This window comes from Somniosus microcephalus, chromosome 19 (genome assembly GCF_052327205.1).
Source record: "Somniosus microcephalus isolate GS21.2 chromosome 19, FLI_Smic_1.0, whole genome shotgun sequence".
Lineage (NCBI taxonomy): Eukaryota > Metazoa > Chordata > Chondrichthyes > Squaliformes > Somniosidae > Somniosus > Somniosus microcephalus.
The window spans coordinates 24,094,193-24,109,748 of record NC_141005.1 but is presented as its reverse complement, the minus strand read 5'-3'; the positions used below and the strand labels follow the sequence as shown (position 1 = coordinate 24,109,748).

Genomic DNA, 15,556 nt, shown 5'->3' with positions numbered 1-15,556 from the left:
TCCCACTTTACAGCACTTGGTCCGTAGCCTTGTAGGTTACGGCAGTTCAAGTGCATATCCAAGTACTTTTTAAACGTGATGAGGGTTTCTGCCTCTACCACCCTTTCAGGCAGTGCATTCCAGACCCCCACCATTCACTGGGTGAAAAAATGTCTCCTCAAATTCCCTGTAAACCTCCTACCAATTACTTGAAATCTATTATTGACCCTTCTGCTAAGGGAAATAGGTCCTTCCTATCCACTCTATCTCGGCCCCTCATAATTTTACACACCTCAATTAGGTCTCGCCTCAGCCTCCTGTGTTCCAAAGAAAACAACCCCAGCCTATCCAATCTTTCCTCATAACTAAAATTCCCCAGCCCAGGCAACATCCTCGGAAATCTCCTCTGCACCTTCTCTAGTGCAATCGCATCCTTCTTGTAATGTGGTGACCAGAACTGCACGCGGCACTCTAGCTGCGGCCTAACTAGTGTTTTATACAGTTGAAGCATAACCTCCCCGCTCTTATATTCTACGCCTCGGCTAATAAAGGCAAGTATCCCGTATGCCTGCTTAACCACTTTATCTACCTGTCCTGCTACCTTCAGGGATCTGTGGACATGCACTCCAAGGTCCCGCTGATCCTCTGCATTTCTCAGTGTCCTACCATTTATTGTGTATTCCAACTGAATTCCATTTGCCACTGTTCTGCCCACTAGACGAGTCCATTGATATCTTCCTGCAGTCTACAGCATTCTGTTTCATTATTAACCACACGGCCAATTTTTGTATCATCTGCAAACTTCTTAATCATACTTCCTACATTCAAATCCAAATCATTGATATATACCAGAAAAAGCAAAGGGCCCAGTACTGAGTCGGTGCAGGCTCGATGGGCCGAAATGGCCTCTATCTGCACTGTGGGGTTTCTGTGATTCTGTGAGCCCTGCGGAACCCCACTGGAAACAGCCTTCCGGTCACAAAAACACCCTTCGACCATTACCCTTTGTTTCCTGCCTCTGAGCCAATTTTGGATCCAACTTGCCACTTTGCCTTGGATCCCATGGGCTTTTACTTTCGTGACCAATCTGGCATGCGGGACCTTATCAAAAGCCTTGCTAAAATCCATATAGACTACATGAAAGGCACTACCCTCATCGACCCTCCTTGTTACCTCCTCGAAAAATTGAATTGCGTTAGTCAGACACGACCTTCCGTTAAGAAATCCATGCTGACTGTCCCTGATTAATCCGTGTCTTTCTAAATGAAGATTTCTCCTGTCCCTCAGAACTTTTTCCAATAATTTTCCCACCACCGAGGTTAGGCTGACTGGCCTGTAATTATGCGGTCTATCCCTCTCTCCCTTTTGAAAGAACGGTAGCACGTTAGCAGTCCTCCAGTGGTCGGGCACCACACCTGTAGCCAGAGAGGATTGTAAAATGATGGTGAGAGCCTGTGCTATTTGGTGTCTTACTTCTCTTAAGAGTGTGGGATAGATTTGATGCGGGCCTGGGTATTTGTCCAGTTTGAAAGATGCTACAGCCCTTAAGACTTGGTGTTTGAGCATGTTTATTTGATGTAATATTTGAATAGAAGGCAATGAAGGGTTGGGCTTGTAGTTTGTTTGTGTGGGAGGCAGAGCAGCAAGAAGAGGTGGAGGGGGGGTGGGGGGGTTGCGGGAGGAGTAAAACTTGTAAATGTAAATTGAGTGTTGAATACTTGTATGAATGTGTAGAAGAAGAGAAAAAAATGGGCGACAGCTTTAAGTAAAGAGAAAGCCAGCCAGCATATGCCTACGGCCATACTAGTCTGAATACGCCTGATCTCGTCTGATCTCGGAAGCTAAGCAGAGTCAGGCCTGGTTAGTACTTGGATGGGAGACCGCCTGGGAACACCAGGTGCAGTAGGCTTTTGCTGCCGCCACAGGCTGCTCAACGTTTTGCACACACACGCGCACACACTGCTCTTAATCAATCAACATCCTTTTTGCTGCTCTCTCTCTCTCTCTCTCTCTCTCTCTCTCTCGCTTTCCTTTGACCATTTCTTCGCTGCACATTCTCCTGCTGCTACACAAATGCAAGGGGCTCCAGACACAGGGCCGAAATAAGCAGAAGAAGAAAATAAGATAGCCAAAATACACACACTGGCGGAGGGCCACCAGGACACAGCAGCAGAGAGGAGAGACAAGGTGCATAGAAAACTCGGAGGGACAAACAGCAACAGAACAAAGAATAATGTGGAAAGAGCAGCAGTTAAATTCAGGAAAAAAGCAAAGGCAACTAGCATGCTGTTGAAATGCATGTGTGTTAATGCGAGGAGTGTTACAAATAAGATTGACGAGTTGCAGGCGCAAGTTGCCACATGGGGTTATGCAATAGTAGCTATAACGGAGACCTGGCTTCAAAATGGGCGGAATTGGAAACTAAACAATCCTGGCTACAATGTAATAACATTTGTAGAAGTCGTGTGGGCAGATGTCACATGATCAGGCAGAATCATAGAAATTTACAGCACAGAAGGAGGCCATTCGGCCCATCTTGTCCGTGCCAGCCGACAAAGAGCAATCCACCCAAATCCCACTTTACAGCACTTGGTCCGTAGCCTTGTAGGTTACGGCAGTTCAAGTGCATATCCAAGTACTTTTTAAACGTGATGAGGGTTTCTGCCTCTACCACCCTTTCAGGCAGTGCATTCCAGACCCCCACCATTCACTGGGTGAAAAAATGTCTCCTCAAATTCCCTGTAAACCTCCTACCAATTACTTGAAATCTATTATTGACCCTTCTGCTAAGGGAAATAGGTCCTTCCTATCCACTCTATCTCGGCCCCTCATAATTTTACACACCTCAATTAGGTCTCGCCTCAGCCTCCTGTGTTCCAAAGAAAACAACCCCAGCCTATCCAATCTTTCCTCATAACTAAAATTCCCCAGCCCAGGCAACATCCTCGGAAATCTCCTCTGCACCTTCTCTAGTGCAATCGCATCCTTCTTGTAATGTGGTGACCAGAACTGCACGCGGCACTCTAGCTGCGGCCTAACTAGTGTTTTATACAGTTGAAGCATAACCTCCCCGCTCTTATATTCTACGCCTCGGCTAATAAAGGCAAGTATCCCGTATGCCTGCTTAACCACTTTATCTACCTGTCCTGCTACCTTCAGGGATCTGTGGACATGCACTCCAAGGTCCCGCTGATCCTCTGCATTTCTCAGTGTCCTACCATTTATTGTGTATTCCAACTGAATTCCATTTGCCACTGTTCTGCCCACTAGACGAGTCCATTGATATCTTCCTGCAGTCTACAGCATTCTGTTTCATTATTAACCACACGGCCAATTTTTGTATCATCTGCAAACTTCTTAATCATACTTCCTACATTCAAATCCAAATCATTGATATATACCAGAAAAAGCAAAGGGCCCAGTACTGAGTCGGTGCAGGCTCGATGGGCCGAAATGGCCTCTATCTGCACTGTGGGGTTTCTGTGATTCTGTGAGCCCTGCGGAACCCCACTGGAAACAGCCTTCCGGTCACAAAAACACCCTTCGACCATTACCCTTTGTTTCCTGCCTCTGAGCCAATTTTGGATCCAACTTGCCACTTTGCCTTGGATCCCATGGGCTTTTACTTTCGTGACCAATCTGGCATGCGGGACCTTATCAAAAGCCTTGCTAAAATCCATATAGACTACATCAAAGGCACTACCCTCATCGACCCTCCTTGTTACCTCCTCGAAAAATTGAATTGCGTTAGTCAGACACGACCTTCCGTTAAGAAATCCATGCTGACTGTCCCTGATTAATCCGTGTCTTTCTAAATGAAGATTTCTCCTGTCCCTCAGAACTTTTTCCAATAATTTTCCCACCACCGAGGTTAGGCTGACTGGCCTGTAATTATGCGGTCTATCCCTCTCTCCCTTTTGAAAGAACGGTAGCACGTTAGCAGTCCTCCAGTGGTCGGGCACCACACCTGTAGCCAGAGAGGATTGTAAAATGATGGTGAGAGCCTGTGCTATTTGGTGTCTTACTTCTCTTAAGAGTGTGGGATAGATTTGATGCGGGCCTGGGTATTTGTCCAGTTTGAAAGATGCTACAGCCCTTAAGACTTGGTGTTTGAGCATGTTTATTTGATGTAATATTTGAATAGAAGGCAATGAAGGGTTGGGCTTGTAGTTTGTTTGTGTGGGAGGCAGAGCAGCAAGAAGAGGTGGAGGGGGGGTGGGGGGGTTGCGGGAGGAGTAAAACTTGTAAATGTAAATTGAGTGTTGAATACTTGTATGAATGTGTAGAAGAAGAGAAAAAAATGGGCGACAGCTTTAAGTAAAGAGAAAGCCAGCCAGCATATGCCTACGGCCATACTAGTCTGAATACGCCCGATCTCGTCTGATCTCGGAAGCTAAGCAGAGTCAGGCCTGGTTAGTACTTGGATGGGAGACCGCCTGGGAACACCAGGTGCAGTAGGCTTTTGCTGCCGCCACAGGCTGCTCAACGTTTTGCACACACACGCGCACACACTGCTCTTAATCAATCAACATCCTTTTTGCTGCTCTCTCTCTCTCTCTCTCTCTCTCTCGCTTTCCTTTGACCATTTCTTCGCTGCACATTCTCCTGCTGCTACACAAATGCAAGGGGCTCCAGACACAGGGCCGAAATAAGCAGAAGAAGAAAATAAGATAGCCAAAATACACACACTGGCGGAGGGCCACCAGGACACAGCAGCAGAGAGGAGAGACAAGGTGCATAGAAAACTCGGAGGGACAAACAGCAACAGAACAAAGAATAATGTGGAAAGAGCAGCAGTTAAATTCAGGAAAAAAGCAAAGCCAACTAGCATGCTGTTGAAATGCATGTGTGTTAATGCGAGGAGTGTTACAAATAAGATTGACGAGTTGCAGGCGCAAGTTGCCACATGGGGTTATGCAATAGTAGCTATAACGGAGACCTGGCTTCAAAATGGGCGGAATTGGAAACTAAACAATCCTGGCTACAATGTAATAACATTTGTAGAAGTCGTGTGGGCAGATGTCACATGATCAGGCAGAATCATAGAAATTTACAGCACAGAAGGAGGCCATTCGGCCCATCTTGTCCGTGCCAGCCGACAAAGAGCAATCCACCCAAATCCCACTTTACAGCACTTGGTCCGTAGCCTTGTAGGTTACGGCAGTTCAAGTGCATATCCAAGTACTTTTTAAACGTGATGAGGGTTTCTGCCTCTACCACCCTTTCAGGCAGTGCATTCCAGACCCCCACCATTCACTGGGTGAAAAAATGTCTCCTCAAATTCCCTGTAAACCTCCTACCAATTACTTGAAATCTATTATTGACCCTTCTGCTAAGGAAAATAGGTCCTTCCTATCCACTCTATCTCGGCCCCTCATAATTTTACACACCTCAATTAGGTCTCGCCTCAGCCTCCTGTGTTCCAAAGAAAACAACCCCAGCCTATCCAATCTTTCCTCATAACTAAAATTCCCCAGCCCAGGCAACATCCTCGGAAATCTCCTCTGCACCTTCTCTAGTGCAATCGCATCCTTCTTGTAATGTGGTGACCAGAACTGCACGCGGCACTCTAGCTGCGGCCTAACTAGTGTTTTATACAGTTGAAGCATAACCTCCCCGCTCTTATATTCTACGCCTCGGCTAATAAAGGCAAGTATCCCGTATGCCTGCTTAACCACTTTATCTACCTGTCCTGCTACCTTCAGGGATCTGTGGACATGCACTCCAAGGTCCCGCTGATCCTCTGCATTTCTCAGTGTCCTACCATTTATTGTGTATTCCAACTGAATTCCATTTGCCACTGTTCTGCCCACTAGACGAGTCCATTGATATCTTCCTGCAGTCTACAGCATTCTGTTTCATTATTAACCACACGGCCAATTTTTGTATCATCTGCAAACTTCTTAATCATACTTCCTACATTCAAATCCAAATCATTGATATATACCAGAAAAAGCAAAGGGCCCAGTACTGAGTCGGTGCAGGCTCGATGGGCCGAAATGGCCTCTATCTGCACTGTGGGGTTTCTGTGATTCTGTGAGCCCTGCGGAACCCCACTGGAAACAGCCTTCCGGTCACAAAAACACCCTTCGACCATTACCCTTTGTTTCCTGCCTCTGAGCCAATTTTGGATCCAACTTGCCACTTTGCCTTGGATCCCATGGGCTTTTACTTTCGTGACCAATCTGGCATGCGGGACCTTATCAAAAGCCTTGCTAAAATCCATATAGACTACATCAAAGGCACTACCCTCATCGACCCTCCTTGTTACCTCCTCGAAAAATTGAATTGCGTTAGTCAGACACGACCTTCCGTTAAGAAATCCATGCTGACTGTCCCTGATTAATCCGTGTCTTTCTAAATGAAGATTTCTCCTGTCCCTCAGAACTTTTTCCAATAATTTTCCCACCACCGAGGTTAGGCTGACTGGCCTGTAATTATGCGGTCTATCCCTCTCTCCCTTTTGAAAGAACGGTAGCACGTTAGCAGTCCTCCAGTGGTCGGGCACCACACCTGTAGCCAGAGAGGATTGTAAAATGATGGTGAGAGCCTGTGCTATTTGGTGTCTTACTTCTCTTAAGAGTGTGGGATAGATTTGATGCGGGCCTGGGTATTTGTCCAGTTTGAAAGATGCTACAGCCCTTAAGACTTGGTGTTTGAGCATGTTTATTTGATGTAATATTTGAATAGAAGGCAATGAAGGGTTGGGCTTGTAGTTTGTTTGTGTGGGAGGCAGAGCAGCAAGAAGAGGTGGAGGGGGGGTGGGGGGGTTGCGGGAGGAGTAAAACTTGTAAATGTAAATTGAGTGTTGAATACTTGTATGAATGTGTAGAAGAAGAGAAAAAAATGGGCGACAGCTTTAAGTAAAGAGAAAGCCAGCTAGCATATGCCTACGGCCATACTAGTCTGAATACGCCCGATCTCGTCTGATCTCGGAAGCTAAGCAGAGTCAGGCCTGGTTAGTACTTGGATGGGAGACCGCCTGGGAACACCAGGTGCAGTAGGCTTTTGCTGCCGCCACAGGCTGCTCAACGTTTTGCACACACACGCGCACACACTGCTCTTAATCAATCAACATCCTTTTTGCTGCTCTCTCTCTCTCTCTCTCTCGCTTTCCTTTGACCATTTCTTCGCTGCACATTCTCCTGCTGCTACACAAATGCAAGGGGCTCCAGACACAGGGCCGAAATAAGCAGAAGAAGAAAATAAGATAGCCAAAATACACACACTGGCGGAGGGCCACCAGGACACAGCAGCAGAGAGGAGAGACAAGGTGCATAGAAAACTCGGAGGGACAAACAGCAACAGAACAAAGAATAATGTAGAAAGAGCAGCAGTTAAATTCAGGAAAAAAGCAAAGCCAACTAGCATGCTGTTGAAATGCATGTGTGTTAATGCGAGGAGTGTTACAAATAAGATTGACGAGTTGCAGGCGCAAGTTGCCACATGGGGTTATGCAATAGTAGCTATAACGGAGACCTGGCTTCAAAATGGGCGGAATTGGAAACTAAACAATCCTGGCTACAATGTAATAACATTTGTAGAAGTCGTGTGGGCAGATGTCACATGATCAGGCAGAATCATAGAAATTTACAGCACAGAAGGAGGCCATTCGGCCCATCTTGTCCGTGCCAGTCGACAAAGAGCAATCCACCCAAATCCCACTTTACAGCACTTGGTCCGTAGCCTTGTAGGTTACGGCAGTTCAAGTGCATATCCAAGTACTTTTTAAACGTGATGAGGGTTTCTGCCTCTACCACCCTTTCAGGCAGTGCATTCCAGACCCCCACCATTCACTGGGTGAAAAAATGTCTCCTCAAATTCCCTGTAAACCTCCTACCAATTACTTGAAATCTATTATTGACCCTTCTGCTAAGGGAAATAGGTCCTTCCTATCCACTCTATCTCGGCCCCTCATAATTTTACACACCTCAATTAGGTCTCGCCTCAGCCTCCTGTGTTCCAAAGAAAACAACCCCAGCCTATCCAATCTTTCCTCATAACTAAAATTCCCCAGCCCAGGCAACATCCTCGGAAATCTCCTCTGCACCTTCTCTAGTGCAATCGCATCCTTCTTGTAATGTGGTGACCAGAACTGCACGCGGCACTCTAGCTGCGGCCTAACTAGTGTTTTATACAGTTGAAGCATAACCTCCCCGCTCTTATATTCTACGCCTCGGCTAATAAAGGCAAGTATCCCGTATGCCTGCTTAACCACTTTATCTACCTGTCCTGCTACCTTCAGGGATCTGTGGACATGCACTCCAAGGTCCCGCTGATCCTCTGCATTTCTCAGTGTCCTACCATTTATTGTGTATTCCAACTGAATTCCATTTGCCACTGTTCTGCCCACTAGACGAGTCCATTGATATCTTCCTGCAGTCTACAGCATTCTGTTTCATTATTAACCACACGGCCAATTTTTGTATCATCTGCAAACTTCTTAATCATACTTCCTACATTCAAATCCAAATCATTGATATATACCAGAAAAAGCAAAGGGCCCAGTACTGAGTCGGTGCAGGCTCGATGGGCCGAAATGGCCTCTATCTGCACTGTGGGGTTTCTGTGATTCTGTGAGCCCTGCGGAACCCCACTGGAAACAGCCTTCCGGTCACAAAAACACCCTTCGACCATTACCCTTTGTTTCCTGCCTCTGAGCCAATTTTGGATCCAACTTGCCACTTTGCCTTGGATCCCATGGGCTTTTACTTTCGTGACCAATCTGGCATGCGGGACCTTATCAAAAGCCTTGCTAAAATCCATATAGACTACATCAAAGGCACTACCCTCATCGACCCTCCTTGTTACCTCCTCGAAAAATTGAATTGCGTTAGTCAGACACGACCTTCCGTTAAGAAATCCATGCTGACTGTCCCTGATTAATCCGTGTCTTTCTAAATGAAGATTTCTCCTGTCCCTCAGAACTTTTTCCAATAATTTTCCCACCACCGAGGTTAGGCTGACTGGCCTGTAATTATGCGGTCTATCCCTCTCTCCCTTTTGAAAGAACGGTAGCACGTTAGCAGTCCTCCAGTGGTCGGGCACCACACCTGTAGCCAGAGAGGATTGTAAAATGATGGTGAGAGCCTGTGCTATTTGGTGTCTTACTTCTCTTAAGAGTGTGGGATAGATTTGATGCGGGCCTGGGTATTTGTCCAGTTTGAAAGATGCTACAGCCCTTAAGACTTGGTGTTTGAGCATGTTTATTTGATGTAATATTTGAATAGAAGGCAATGAAGGGTTGGGCTTGTAGTTTGTTTGTGTGGGAGGCAGAGCAGCAAGAAGAGGTGGAGGGGGGGTGGGGGGGTTGCGGGAGGAGTAAAACTTGTAAATGTAAATTGAGTGTTGAATACTTGTATGAATGTGTAGAAGAGAAAAAAATGGGCGACAGCTTTAAGTAAAGAGAAAGCCAGCCAGCATATGCCTACGGCCATACTAGTCTGAATGTGCCCGATCTCGTCTGATCTCGGAAGCTAAGCAGAGTCAGGCCTGGTTAGTACTTGGATGGGAGACCGCCTGGGAACACCAGGTGCAGTAGGCTTTTGCTGCCGCCACAGGCTGCTCAACGTTTTGCACACACACGCGCACACACTGCTCTTAATCAATCAACATCCTTTTTGCTGCTCTCTCTCTCTCTCTCTCTCGCTTTCCTTTGACCATTTCTTCGCTGCACATTCTCCTGCTGCTACACAAATGCAAGGGGCTCCAGACACAGGGCCGAAATAAGCAGAAGAAGAAAATAAGATAGCCAAAATACACACACTGGCGGAGGGCCACCAGGACACAGCAGCAGAGAGGAGAGACAAGGTGCATAGAAAACTCGGAGGGACAAACAGCAACAGAACAAAGAATAATGTAGAAAGAGCAGCAGTTAAATTCAGGAAAAAAGCAAAGCCAACTAGCATGCTGTTGAAATGCATGTGTGTTAATGCGAGGAGTGTTACAAATAAGATTGACGAGTTGCAGGCGCAAGTTGCCACATGGGGTTATGCAATAGTAGCTATAACGGAGACCTGGCTTCAAAATGGGCGGAATTGGAAACTAAACAATCCTGGCTACAATGTAATAACATTTGTAGAAGTCGTGTGGGCAGATGTCACATGATCAGGCAGAATCATAGAAATTTACAGCACAGAAGGAGGCCATTCGGCCCATCTTGTCCGTGCCAGCCGACAAAGAGCAATCCACCCAAATCCCACTTTACAGCACTTGGTCCGTAGCCTTGTAGGTTACGGCAGTTCAAGTGCATATCCAAGTACTTTTTAAACGTGATGAGGGTTTCTGCCTCTACCACCCTTTCAGGCAGTGCATTCCAGACCCCCACCATTCACTGGGTGAAAAAATGTCTCCTCAAATTCCCTGTAAACCTCCTACCAATTACTTGAAATCTATTATTGACCCTTCTGCTAAGGGAAATAGGTCCTTCCTATCCACTCTATCTCGGCCCCTCATAATTTTACACACCTCAATTAGGTCTCGCCTCAGCCTCCTGTGTTCCAAAGAAAACAACCCCAGCCTATCCAATCTTTCCTCATAACTAAAATTCCCCAGCCCAGGCAACATCCTCGGAAATCTCCTCTGCACCTTCTCTAGTGCAATCGCATCCTTCTTGTAATGTGGTGACCAGAACTGCACGCGGCACTCTAGCTGCGGCCTAACTAGTGTTTTATACAGTTGAAGCATAACCTCCCCGCTCTTATATTCTACGCCTCGGCTAATAAAGGCAAGTATCCCGTATGCCTGCTTAACCACTTTATCTACCTGTCCTGCTACCTTCAGGGATCTGTGGACATGCACTCCAAGGTCCCGCTGATCCTCTGCATTTCTCAGTGTCCTACCATTTATTGTGTATTCCAACTGAATTCCATTTGCCACTGTTCTGCCCACTAGACGAGTCCATTGATATCTTCCTGCAGTCTACAGCATTCTGTTTCATTATTAACCACACGGCCAATTTTTGTATCATCTGCAAACTTCTTAATCATACTTCCTACATTCAAATCCAAATCATTGATATATACCAGAAAAAGCAAAGGGCCCAGTACTGAGTCGGTGCAGGCTCGATGGGCCGAAATGGCCTCTATCTGCACTGTGGGGTTTCTGTGATTCTGTGAGCCCTGCGGAACCCCACTGGAAACAGCCTTCCGGTCACAAAAACACCCTTCGACCATTACCCTTTGTTTCCTGCCTCTGAGCCAATTTTGGATCCAACTTGCCACTTTGCCTTGGATCCCATGGGCTTTTACTTTCGTGACCAATCTGGCATGCGGGACCTTATCAAAAGCCTTGCTAAAATCCATATAGACTACATCAAAGGCACTACCCTCATCGACCCTCCTTGTTACCTCCTCGAAAAATTGAATTGCGTTAGTCAGACACGACCTTCCGTTAAGAAATCCATGCTGACTGTCCCTGATTAATCCGTGTCTTTCTAAATGAAGATTTCTCCTGTCCCTCAGAACTTTTTCCAATAATTTTCCCACCACCGAGGTTAGGCTGACTGGCCTGTAATTATGCGGTCTATCCCTCTCTCCCTTTTGAAAGAACGGTAGCACGTTAGCAGTCCTCCAGTGGTCGGGCACCACACCTGTAGCCAGAGAGGATTGTAAAATGATGGTGAGAGCCTGTGCTATTTGGTGTCTTACTTCTCTTAAGAGTGTGGGATAGATTTGATGCGGGCCTGGGTATTTGTCCAGTTTGAAAGATGCTACAGCCCTTAAGACTTGGTGTTTGAGCATGTTTATTTGATGTAATATTTGAATAGAAGGCAATGAAGGGTTGGGCTTGTAGTTTGTTTGTGTGGGAGGCAGAGCAGCAAGAAGAGGTGGAGGGGGGGTGGGGGGGTTGCGGGAGGAGTAAAACTTGTAAATGTAAATTGAGTGTTGAATACTTGTATGAATGTGTAGAAGAAGAGAAAAAAATGGGCGACAGCTTTAAGTAAAGAGAAAGCCAGCCAGCATATGCCTACGGCCATACTAGTCTGAATACGCCCGATCTCGTCTGATCTCGTGAAGCTAAGCAGAGTCAGGCCTGGTTAGTACTTGGATGGGAGACTGCCTGGGAACACCAGGTGCAGTAGGCTTTTGCTGCCGCCACAGGCTGCTCAACGTTTTGCACACACACGCGCACACACTGCTCTTAATCAATCAACATCCTTTTTGCTGCTCTCTCTCTCTCTCTCTCTCGCTTTCCTTTGACCATTTCTTCGCTGCACATTCTCCTGCTGCTACACAAATGCAAGGGGCTCCAGACACAGGGCCGAAATAAGCAGAAGAAGAAAATAAGATAGCCAAAATACACACACTGGCGGAGGGCCACCAGGACACAGCAGCAGAGAGGAGAGACAAGGTGCATAGAAAACTCGGAGGGACAAACAGCAACAGAACAAAGAATAATGTAGAAAGAGCAGCAGTTAAATTCAGGAAAAAAGCAAAGCCAACTAGCATGCTGTTGAAATGCATGTGTGTTAATGCGAGGAGTGTTACAAATAAGATTGACGAGTTGCAGGCGCAAGTTGCCACATGGGGTTATGCAATAGTAGCTATAACGGAGACCTGGCTTCAAAATGGGCGGAATTGGAAACTAAACAATCCTGGCTACAATGTAATAACATTTGTAGAAGTCGTGTGGGCAGATGTCACATGATCAGGCAGAATCATAGAAATTTACAGCACAGAAGGAGGCCATTCGGCCCATCTTGTCCGTGCCAGCCGACAAAGAGCAATCCACCCAAATCCCACTTTACAGCACTTGGTCCGTAGCCTTGTAGGTTACGGCAGTTCAAGTGCATATCCAAGTACTTTTTAAACGTGATGAGGGTTTCTGCCTCTACCACCCTTTCAGGCAGTGCATTCCAGACCCCCACCATTCACTGGGTGAAAAAATGTCTCCTCAAATTCCCTGTAAACCTCCTACCAATTACTTGAAATCTATTATTGACCCTTCTGCTAAGGGAAATAGGTCCTTCCTATCCACTCTATCTCGGCCCCTCATAATTTTACACACCTCAATTAGGTCTCGCCTCAGCCTCCTGTGTTCCAAAGAAAACAACCCCAGCCTATCCAATCTTTCCTCATAACTAAAATTCCCCAGCCCATGCAACATCCTCGGAAATCTCCTCTGCACCTTCTCTAGTGCAATCGCATCCTTCTTGTAATGTGGTGACCAGAACTGCACGCGGCACTCTAGCTGCGGCCTAACTAGTGTTTTATACAGTTGAAGCATAACCTCCCCGCTCTTATATTCTACGCCTCGGCTAATAAAGGCAAGTATCCCGTATGCCTGCTTAACCACTTTATCTACCTGTCCTGCTACCTTCAGGGATCTGTGGACATGCACTCCAAGGTCCCGCTGATCCTCTGCATTTCTCAGTGTCCTACCATTTATTGTGTATTCCAACTGAATTCCATTTGCCACTGTTCTGCCCACTAGACGAGTCCATTGATATCTTCCTGCAGTCTACAGCATTCTGTTTCATTATTAACCACACGGCCAATTTTTGTATCATCTGCAAACTTCTTAATCATACTTCCTACATTCAAATCCAAATCATTGATATATACCAGAAAAAGCAAAGGGCCCAGTACTGAGTCGGTGCAGGCTCGATGGGCCGAAATGGCCTCTATCTGCACTGTGGGGTTTCTGTGATTCTGTGAGCCCTGCGGAACCCCACTGGAAACAGCCTTCCGGTCACAAAAACACCCTTCGACCATTACCCTTTGTTTCCTGCCTCTGAGCCAATTTTGGATCCAACTTGCCACTTTGCCTTGGATCCCATGGGCTTTTACTTTCGTGACCAATCTGGCATGCGGGACCTTATCAAAAGCCTTGCTAAAATCCATATAGACTACATGAAAGGCACTACCCTCATCGACCCTCCTTGTTACCTCCTCGAAAAATTGAATTGCGTTAGTCAGACACGACCTTCCGTTAAGAAATCCATGCTGACTGTCCCTGATTAATCCGTGTCTTTCTAAATGAAGATTTCTCCTGTCCCTCAGAACTTTTTCCAATAATTTTCCCACCACCGAGGTTAGGCTGACTGGCCTGTAATTATGCGGTCTATCCCTCTCTCCCTTTTGAAAGAACGGTAGCACGTTAGCAGTCCTCCAGTGGTCGGGCACCACACCTGTAGCCAGAGAGGATTGTAAAATGATGGTGAGAGCCTGTGCTATTTGGTGTCTTACTTCTCTTAAGAGTGTGGGATAGATTTGATGCGGGCCTGGGTATTTGTCCAGTTTGAAAGATGCTACAGCCCTTAAGACTTGGTGTTTGAGCATGTTTATTTGATGTAATATTTGAATAGAAGGCAATGAAGGGTTGGGCTTGTAGTTTGTTTGTGTGGGAGGCAGAGCAGCAAGAAGAGGTGGAGGGGGGGTGGGGGGGTTGCGGGAGGAGTAAAACTTGTAAATGTAAATTGAGTGTTGAATACTTGTATGAATGTGTAGAAGAAGAGAAAAAAATGGGCGACAGCTTTAAGTAAAGAGAAAGCCAGCTAGCATATGCCTACGGCCATACTAGTCTGAATACGCCCGATCTCGTCTGATCTCGGAAGCTAAGCAGAGTCAGGCCTGGTTAGTACTTGGATGGGAGACCGCCTGGGAACACCAGGTGCAGTAGGCTTTTGCTGCCGCCACAGGCTGCTCAACGTTTTGCACACACACGCGCACACACTGCTCTTAATCAATCAACATCCTTTTTGCTGCTCTCTCTCTCTCTCTCTCTCTCTCTCTCTCGCTTTCCTTTGACCATTTCTTCGCTGCACATTCTCCTGCTGCTACACAAATGCAAGGGGCTCCAGACACAGGGCCGAAATAAGCAGAAGAAGAAAATAAGATAGCCAAAATACACACACTGGCGGAGGGCCACCAGGACACAGCAGCAGAGAGGAGAGACAAGGTGCATAGAAAACTCGGAGGGACAAACAGCAACAGAACAAAGAATAATGTGGAAAGAGCAGCAGTTAAATTCAGGAAAAAAGCAAAGCCAACTAGCATGCTGTTGAAATGCATGTGTGTTAATGCGAGGAGTGTTACAAATAAGATTGACGAGTTGCAGGCGCAAGTTGCCACATGGGGTTATGCAATAGTAGCTATAACGGAGACCTGGCTTCAAAATGGGCGGAATTGGAAACTAAACAATCCTGGCTACAATGTAATAACATTTGTAGAAGTCGTGTGGGCAGATGTCACATGATCAGGCAGAATCATAGAAATTTACAGCACAGAAGGAGGCCATTCGGCCCATCTTGTCCGTGCCAGCCGACAAAGAGCAATCCACCCAAATCCCACTTTACAGCACTTGGTCCGTAGCCTTGTAGGTTACGGCAGTTCAAGTGCATATCCAAGTACTTTTTAAACGTGATGAGGGTTTCTGCCTCTACCACCCTTTCAGGCAGTGCATTCCAGACCCCCACCATTCACTGGGTGAAAAAATGTCTCCTCAAATTCCCTGTAAACCTCCTACCAATTACTTGAAATCTATTATTGACCCTTCTGCTAAGGGAAATAGGTCCTTCCTATCCACTCTATCTCGGCCCCTCATAATTTTACACACCTCAATTAGGTCTCGCCTC

At 46.5% G+C, this 15,556-nt stretch overlaps 5 non-coding genes and 1 pseudogene across 5 annotated transcripts; all 6 read left to right on the top strand.

The window, feature by feature from the left end:
• The first annotated feature begins 1,769 nt into the window (after nucleotides 1–1,769).
• Nucleotides 1,770–1,888, top strand: LOC147104209 (5S ribosomal RNA). The gene has a single exon (XR_015072772.1). It is a non-coding gene; the product is annotated as a 5S ribosomal RNA (ribosomal RNA).
• A 2,433-nt stretch (nucleotides 1,889–4,321) lies between these two features.
• Nucleotides 4,322–4,440, top strand: LOC147104208 (5S ribosomal RNA). Its single transcript, XR_015072540.1, has one exon. It is a non-coding gene; the product is annotated as a 5S ribosomal RNA (ribosomal RNA).
• A 2,427-nt stretch (nucleotides 4,441–6,867) lies between these two features.
• On the top strand, nucleotides 6,868–6,986 carry LOC147104207 (5S ribosomal RNA). Its single transcript, XR_015072539.1, has one exon. It is a non-coding gene; the product is annotated as a 5S ribosomal RNA (ribosomal RNA).
• Nucleotides 6,987–9,404: 2,418 nt separating this feature from the next.
• Nucleotides 9,405–9,523, top strand: LOC147104206 (5S ribosomal RNA). Its single transcript, XR_015072611.1, has one exon. It is a non-coding gene; the product is annotated as a 5S ribosomal RNA (ribosomal RNA).
• Nucleotides 9,524–11,944: 2,421 nt separating this feature from the next.
• LOC147104205 (5S ribosomal RNA) lies at nucleotides 11,945–12,064 on the top strand (annotated as a pseudogene).
• A 2,421-nt stretch (nucleotides 12,065–14,485) lies between these two features.
• LOC147104204 (5S ribosomal RNA) lies at nucleotides 14,486–14,604 on the top strand. The gene has a single exon (XR_015072537.1). It is a non-coding gene; the product is annotated as a 5S ribosomal RNA (ribosomal RNA).
• The last annotated feature ends 952 nt before the right edge of the window (nucleotides 14,605–15,556 follow it).